Genomic DNA, 7,457 nt, shown 5'->3' with positions numbered 1-7,457 from the left:
AATTTCCTGGTCTGAAATGCCTGATGTGTCCTTAGACACTGAGACACGTTCCAGCTCTGTAAGCAGCATTTTGGAGCAAGTCACAGAGTTGCAGAGCCTGCAGATCTCAGAGCTGTGTTTGCTTTAAGGTGGGCTTTTCCTTTGAAGTTAAATCTCTCGTGTCATCAGTATTTGCCGGTTGTCCTGTTGGAAGATTTCAACATGCATAGACTGAATGCTGTGCTGTTCATCAGTAATACTAGAAACACAGGGAAAAGGGGAGTTGTGGACACGTGTTGGGAAGAGGCAGTGGCATAGAAGGAACAGATGAATGGGGCGATCTGTTTTCTGCTTGGAAAAGAAACACGCACCATCCAATTTCCACCCGTTAGCTTCCGTGGCTTGGGACTGTCTGGTTGCTGGTGCTTTCCTTGGAAAATTCTGGCTGATTTACTTGAAGTGTGTTTGGAATTTGGCATGAATGTTTTCATCAAAAGATCTGCACAAGGGGATTTTCTTGTGGTTTGTTTGGGGCTTTTTGTGTTTTGTTCTTCTGAGCACAGAGAGCAGCGCTGTGTACAGGATGGTTTGTGTCTCTTTCTGTTTAGATCCCTTTGAACTTTGATGTGTTTTGTCTTCATGTAACCCAACAAGACCAACCACAATTACCTACCAACAACTTTTAAGACCTTTTCCTGATTATTTTTTTTTTCTTTGGTGTCGCTGCAGCCTTTTAAAACTCAGGTCATGCCAAGGTAAGACTCATTCTGAAAAGATATTCACCGAGATACTCAGATGACTGAAAAAAACCCCTGCATCTGTGGGTTCAGGGTCTGCTCTCAGTTGTGCTGCTGGGAGCCAGGATGCTGCAGGGTGAGACAGCAGAGCTCTGCTTTGGCACTGGGCAGGAAAATGAAGGGACACTGGATCCAAGTCACTTGAGGGGGCAGCCTGAGTGTGCCATGCAGGGTCAGCTGTGCTTCAGCTGACCCTGTGGGTCTGGAGGCAGCCAAGAGGTCTAGACTTGCTCAGAAGTTGCTTGACACTTTTGACTGCAGTGTTGCCAATGTTTGTTTTCCCAGCTCCACTGGAAGGTGCACACTGGATAATGGAGCTTGTCTGTGTGATGGCTTTGTGAATTGGGAAAATCCCCTTATTGAATGTTATTGGATTTTGGAGTGTGAAAATGTTGCATGCCTTAAAAACCCCACAAAACAAAACCAGGACAACAGCAAAGAAACCTTTACCTCGAGATATCCTAAATGGGATCCTTCAGAATTTTCAAGTGTGGAGTCAGAGGGGTGGTATTTGTGATGGATTCCAGGTTTTATTCATCTGCTGGAAAGAACTAAAACATTTCTAGGTATGTATGGCCTCTTTGGTTCTTGACTTCTTATGGGATGTCCTGGAAATGCATGTGCTTGTTATCAGATTCCCATTATAACATTGAAAATTGGTCCCAAGACAGCTTCAGAAAAAGCAGATTTTCAAATTAAGAGATTGAGTCTTATTGAAACCAAGAATGTTGGATTTTTTCCTGTGAGAAATGAGGCTTCAGAGATAAAAACTTAAATATTTAATAGTAGTCCTCCAAGATGTCTTTGCTAAAAGTGATTCATTTTTTTAGTGCTTCACTCTCTGCTAAAAGAAATCTTGCTCCACTGCCCAGTTATGATGATGGATAGGAGATGCACTTGGTTGGTGTAAGAGACTCTGCTCTAGGTCAGGCAGCATTAGGATTCTTGAAAAACTGTGGTTGTTTTGAAGCTGCTGTAGACATTTCTGTTGTGTGAGGAGGATGTGTTACTGAAAAACACATTTTCTTATGTATCAAATAGCCCAAAGGCTTTCAGTAACTTCTGCTGTGCTCCTAAACACAATATTCTTGAATTTACTTACATATTGTTGCTAGGACACAGTCTCTCCTCTTCCCTTGTCCTGGTGGCTGCCTGTGAGGTGAAGATGACCTCTTATTTTGGAGGGGTGAAAGGTGATTTTTAAAGCCACATTGGGAATCTACAGGGAGGTTGGGTCTGTGACACACAAGTGTCATTCTGACTGCTAAATTATTCTCTCACTTAGCAGAGGATGTGCAGGAGACCATTATCTGAATTGTGGGAACTGGGTTAGGGAATATTTTTAGCAAAGCTGGTAGCAGCAGTTGGGTTTTTCTGCAGTTGTAGTCTCTTTTCCTGACTGCACAGTTCTCCTGAATTGCTTGTATCTCTGTATTTAGGCCAACAGTGAGATGTGGCTCGTGCTGCAGCTTCTCACAGAGCTTGGAGAGTTTGTTATTCACTTAGTAATAACCTGTTCCAAAAATCTACTAAGCAAAGACATCTGGCTTTTTGTTCAGTGCTTTGCTCTGCAGTGCAAATAGCTGAGCAGCTGTACTTGCAGGCACTAGAGCTTGGTGAGGGAAGCCCAGAATGCAGCTGGGGGATGGATGTGGCTAAATCTGTATCTCTCTGTGAGCTGGACTCGCTCATACTGGGAGGGAGGCTCCAGCAAGAGGTGCCTGTGGCTGGAGCAGGCACAGCCAATCTCTGGGTCTTGCCTTGCTCTCTGTGCTCCCGAGGGGATGTGCTGGTGGCTGGATCAATGCTGCTTGCCCTGTGGAAGTGCAGGGACTTCTCTGACCCTGGGAAGCCCCACTCTGCTGCTGGGCTTTACTGCTGGTGCTCTCAGGAGCTGTTTCAGCTGCACTGCAGACACAGTTGTCTGTACCCACACCTCTCAGTCTTCTCCAGCTGCAGCAGTTAATTCCTCTTTAACACTGATTTTTGTCACCATACCAAGAATACAAAATGCCACTACTGAAGACTGACCTGTTAGCTGTGGATGTCTGCCCCCATGCCTTGTCCATCCTCCACTTTTCTCCCCTTTTCATATTACCTCTTTATTTCCCCTCATCCCTTTTATATTGCATGTTGTTTGATGTCCTCTTAGAACCCAAATGTATGCTTTTTTATTCTCTTACCACTGCCTGGATCCACCATAAATACCCATTGGAAAACTGCTGTCATTAGATAAACACATCTGTTTGATTATTTTTCACTTTGTGGTATCTTTTACAATTTACCTTCAAAGCAGAGTAGTTCAATGGTGCAAACAGATCTTAAAGCAAAGTTAATCTTCCTATGCAGAAACATGTTTCTTTCTAGTTGGGAAAAATATTTGCTTATATTGATAATAGGAGATTTATTCTGTCCATTGCTTGCTTTGTAGGCAGCCCAGATTTTCTGAGTGTCGTGGAAGAACTTTAACCAGAAACTTCAAACAAAACTGTTGCCAGCATAAATAATTTGTTTTAATCATACCATATGTGATGATTGGGCTGTGAAGCACCATGCAAGAGTTGCCTTCCCTCTTTCTGTGCAGAGGAAGGCAGGGCTCTGCTGCTGAGAGCTGAGGGAGGATGGTGGTTTCATACTGGGTGTGTTGTGTGAGCCAGTGCTGGAGCTGGGCAGGGGGTGAGGAATGGAAACCCCAGGTTGTCAGTGTCCAGCTTGGGAACCTCCTGACTCACCTGCAGGGCTGCTGCCCTTTGGGGAAAAAAAATGCTGAGGTGAGTTGCTGCTGTCTCCATCTTCTACTCAAGATGTTTGAAGGGCTGCTTATTTGAGATGGCTGCGAGTACCTGTCAGTGCAGCAAGTGCAGAGCTGGCCACCTTGTTGATGGCTCTCAGGAGCTGCCTTCAGCAGCTTTCCAGGCTGTCCATCCTCCTCCCAGCAGGGCTGCAGGGGCAACCAGCCCCTGATGCTGCCAGCAGGGCTTTGGGAGGGCTCTCTGCATGCAGAGCTGTTGGAGAGCCTTACAGATGTAGCTGTTTGCTACAGAAAGCAAGCAGGCTGAACTGTTGCCCTGGCTTTGTTGGTTTATTTCTTCAGGTTGGTTTCATTTTTTTTTTAATTCACTTTTGTCAGAATTGGACAACAGTGTATCACTTCATATGGGACTGAGGTTTTCTTAGCAAGGAAAGTGGTCACTTAATTTTATGTTTATGTACATGTGAAGGAAAGTGGTCACTTAATTTTATGTTTATGAACTGTACATGTCCTATTTCAGCCATGGCAGAGCAGATGAAGGCAGAGTTTTTCCCAAGCTGAGTACATTGCTTGTCTGGCTTGATGCAACTCTTACCATGGCAACCTCAGCAGAGTTTGTCTTCGGCCTCTTCTGGATTCAGACTTTGTACTGGAACAGAACAAACCTGGATTTGATCTGCAAGTGACTTTAGGTTCATCTGCCTCTTAGTCCCCTGTTTATACAATGGAAATAATTCTTCTTTTCTCTTACCTGCCATTGGGTTTGGTGGGTTTTCAGAGGTTTTCTGATCTGTGGTGGTGGCTGCCAGGACACACTGCAGTTTCATTTTGGGAAAGCCATTTGGGACTCATTCTTCAAAAAGGGAGAACCTGAAAGTCAGCTGAGCTGGTTTCTGTGGCTACTTGCTTTTTATTATGCTTATCAGAACCTTCCATTTGGACTGGCATAGGTTGAAGAGGCTTTGGCTCTAGAGTTGTAAATTGGGTAAACATCAAGGCTGGGGAAGGCAAGAGACCTGTGTGGCTTCAGGTTACTAAGGAGTTGGGGTTTTGGTGGTGTTTTCTTTTAAATAGAGCCAAATGATGAGCTGAAAGGTAAGCAGGCTGCCTGGAGGTTGAAGTCTGTCAGCAGGATGACTTGTGACTTAGCAGGAAGAGCAGCTGCTTAGGTTGATACAAATAAAAGGCCTTAATGATTGTTTGCACTCTCCTTAACCTCTTTATTTTCTGCTAGTTGCCAGTCCTGTGTCCTGCAGGTTTTATTTGTATCTGCTCGAGAGAAATAGGAAGGGGAATCATGATTTACTTAAGAGACAGGCACTGTGTTTGTATGAATGTCATCTCACAGGCCATGGTCTTCTCTTCATTTTCCTTGCCACAGTGGGTCAAGAAAGAGCACAAGGGCTTTCACTCACATGTGGAGCATTTAGCATGATCACTTGTGGTCCCTCCTGAATGCTGTGACAGAACAGAGTGTGGCAGGCCAGACTGTACCCTGCTTTGAAGACTGGGAAATGCAGAAGGAATGTATTAGTATTACTAAATCTGATAATAGAATTACTGTCAGATAATTCCAGCCAGCATTGCCTGTTTCTGGATAATTTAGCAGAAAGTGGGGCTGGTCTGCTGATCTCATTGCTACACTGTAAGAAGAGATGTGCTGTGCATGTCAGCTGGGATGCATTTCTAGCTGCAGGGAAGGCACAGGAAGGGGTTATGAGCCAGAAAATCTATTTTTGTTCTTAAGAAACCAAAAATTAGCAAAGAAGATCCAAGCACTGGAATAAAAAAATAATAATAATAATAATTCTGCAACTGCTTTTTCTTATGAAGTTCACAAGAGGATATTTTGTTGTGTGTGCCTGTGTGTCTGTTTCAACTAGCTCTGTAACATCACTTTTATTCCTCTTATTTGTGTGACAGTTTGAGCTGTGTTCTGTGTAGTAACACAATCAGAACCCCTTTGCCAGCTGTCCAGCAAAGCACAACTTGTAACCACAGATTTCTTGGAATGGGCATAGAGGTTCTCTGAGGTTGAAGTCTGTCAGCAGGATGACTTGTGACTTAGCAGGAAGAGCAGCTGCTTAGGTTGATACAAATAAAAGGCCTTAATGATTGTTTGCACTCTCCTTAACCTCTTTATTTTCTGCTAGTTGCCAGTCCTGTGTCCTGCAGGTTTTATTTGTATCTGCTCGAGAGAAATAGGAAGGGGAATCATGATTTACTTAAGAGACAGGCACTGTGTTTGTATGAATGTCATCTCACAGGCCATGGTCTTCTCTTCATTTTCCTTGCCACAGTGGGTCAAGAAAGAGCACAAGGGCTTTCACTCACATGTGGAGCATTTAGCATGATCACTTGTGGTCCCTCCTGAATGCTGTGACAGAACAGAGTGTGGCAGGCCAGACTGTACCCTGCTTTGAAGACTGGGAAATGCAGAAGGAATGTATTAGTATTACTAAATCTGATAATAGAATTACTGTCAGATAATTCCAGCCAGCATTGCCTGTTTCTGGATAATTTAGCAGAAAGTGGGGCTGGTCTGCTGATCTCATTGCTACACTGTAAGAAGAGATGTGCTGTGCATGTCAGCTGGGATGCATTTCTAGCTGCAGGGAAGGCACAGGAAGGGGTTATGAGCCAGAAAATCTATTTTTGTTCTTAAGAAACCAAAAATTAGCAAAGAAGATCCAAGCACTGGAATAAAAAAATAATAATAATAATAATTCTGCAACTGCTTTTTCTTATGAAGTTCACAAGAGGATATTTTGTTGTGTGTGCCTGTGTGTCTGTTTCAACTAGCTCTGTAACATCACTTTTATTCCTCTTATTTGTGTGACAGTTTGAGCTGTGTTCTGTGTAGTAACACAATCAGAACCCCTTTGCCAGCTGTCCAGCAAAGCACAACTTGTAACCACAGATTTCTTGGAATGGGCATAGAGGTTCTCTCTACCAAATACCAAAACCCATTTGGAACCAGTTCCACTTCATTATTTAATGAGATTTAAATGATTCTGAATTTCTTGATGATTGACTTAATTTATCAGTGATGGTTTAACTTATCAGACATGCAAAAACCAGATTCTTATGCTCTGTTTCCTCCCAATAAAATGGATGTGGCAGTAATTCTAGTTTGGAAGGGGTTGTGATGTTTCTGTAAGGATGATCTTTTTGGTCTCTACTTCTCTAATTAGGTAATGTGATTTTTATGAAGCAGAGGTACAAATAGGATTGCTGAGTGTTACCAAGCCAAGCACTGCAGTATCATGACCCTACTCCCACAGACACGTGGGTTTTACAGATAGCATTGAGCTTCTTTAACACTTTCCTACTTAACCTTTCCTAACTCCACCCACTACATCAGGCACAATATCCACATTTAAAAAACATTATTAAAAGCTATGGTTTTGGTATCATGACCTGTCCCCAGATGCTTCACCTTGTGGGAGACTGAATGATTTGTGCTAAAATTGTGAGATTTGGACATATCAAGTAAAACTTGATTTTCCTCCAGACAGTGAGATGAGATACATAAGGAAGTCAGTGCAACAAGCCAAGAAGGAGGATCTTGTTGGTTGTAAGATTATGGATGGGAGTGACATGTTCTTCTTCATACAGAGGTTATGGATGGCAGGAACCAGTGGGCTTGCAGGCTAGAGCTGAATCTCCAGCCTTGAGCTCTGTGGGTGGCTTTACTCCTCCCAAAGGGAAGCTGCCTCCTCTCTCCTCCACCCCTGCCTCTCTTAAATTGGGGGGAGAGGAAACTGGGCTGAGTGAGATTAGAATCAGAAGAAAAGGTAAAGGGATCAATAGGTGTTACCAGAGTGAAAGGAGGGCAGCAGTTTTGCAGTGGGAATCAAAGTCCACTGCGGTTCCTGCATCTCTGCTTGGAAGATCTAATCTTGCTCCTGTTTCTTATTGAAGAAGCT

This window comes from Chaetura pelagica, unplaced genomic scaffold, assembly GCF_000747805.2.
Source record: "Chaetura pelagica isolate M959 unplaced genomic scaffold, ChaPel_1.0 scaffold689, whole genome shotgun sequence".
Taxonomy (NCBI): Eukaryota; Metazoa; Chordata; class Aves; order Apodiformes; family Apodidae; genus Chaetura; species Chaetura pelagica.
The sequence above is the reverse complement of the archived record's forward strand: the minus strand, read 5'-3'. Positions refer to the sequence as shown.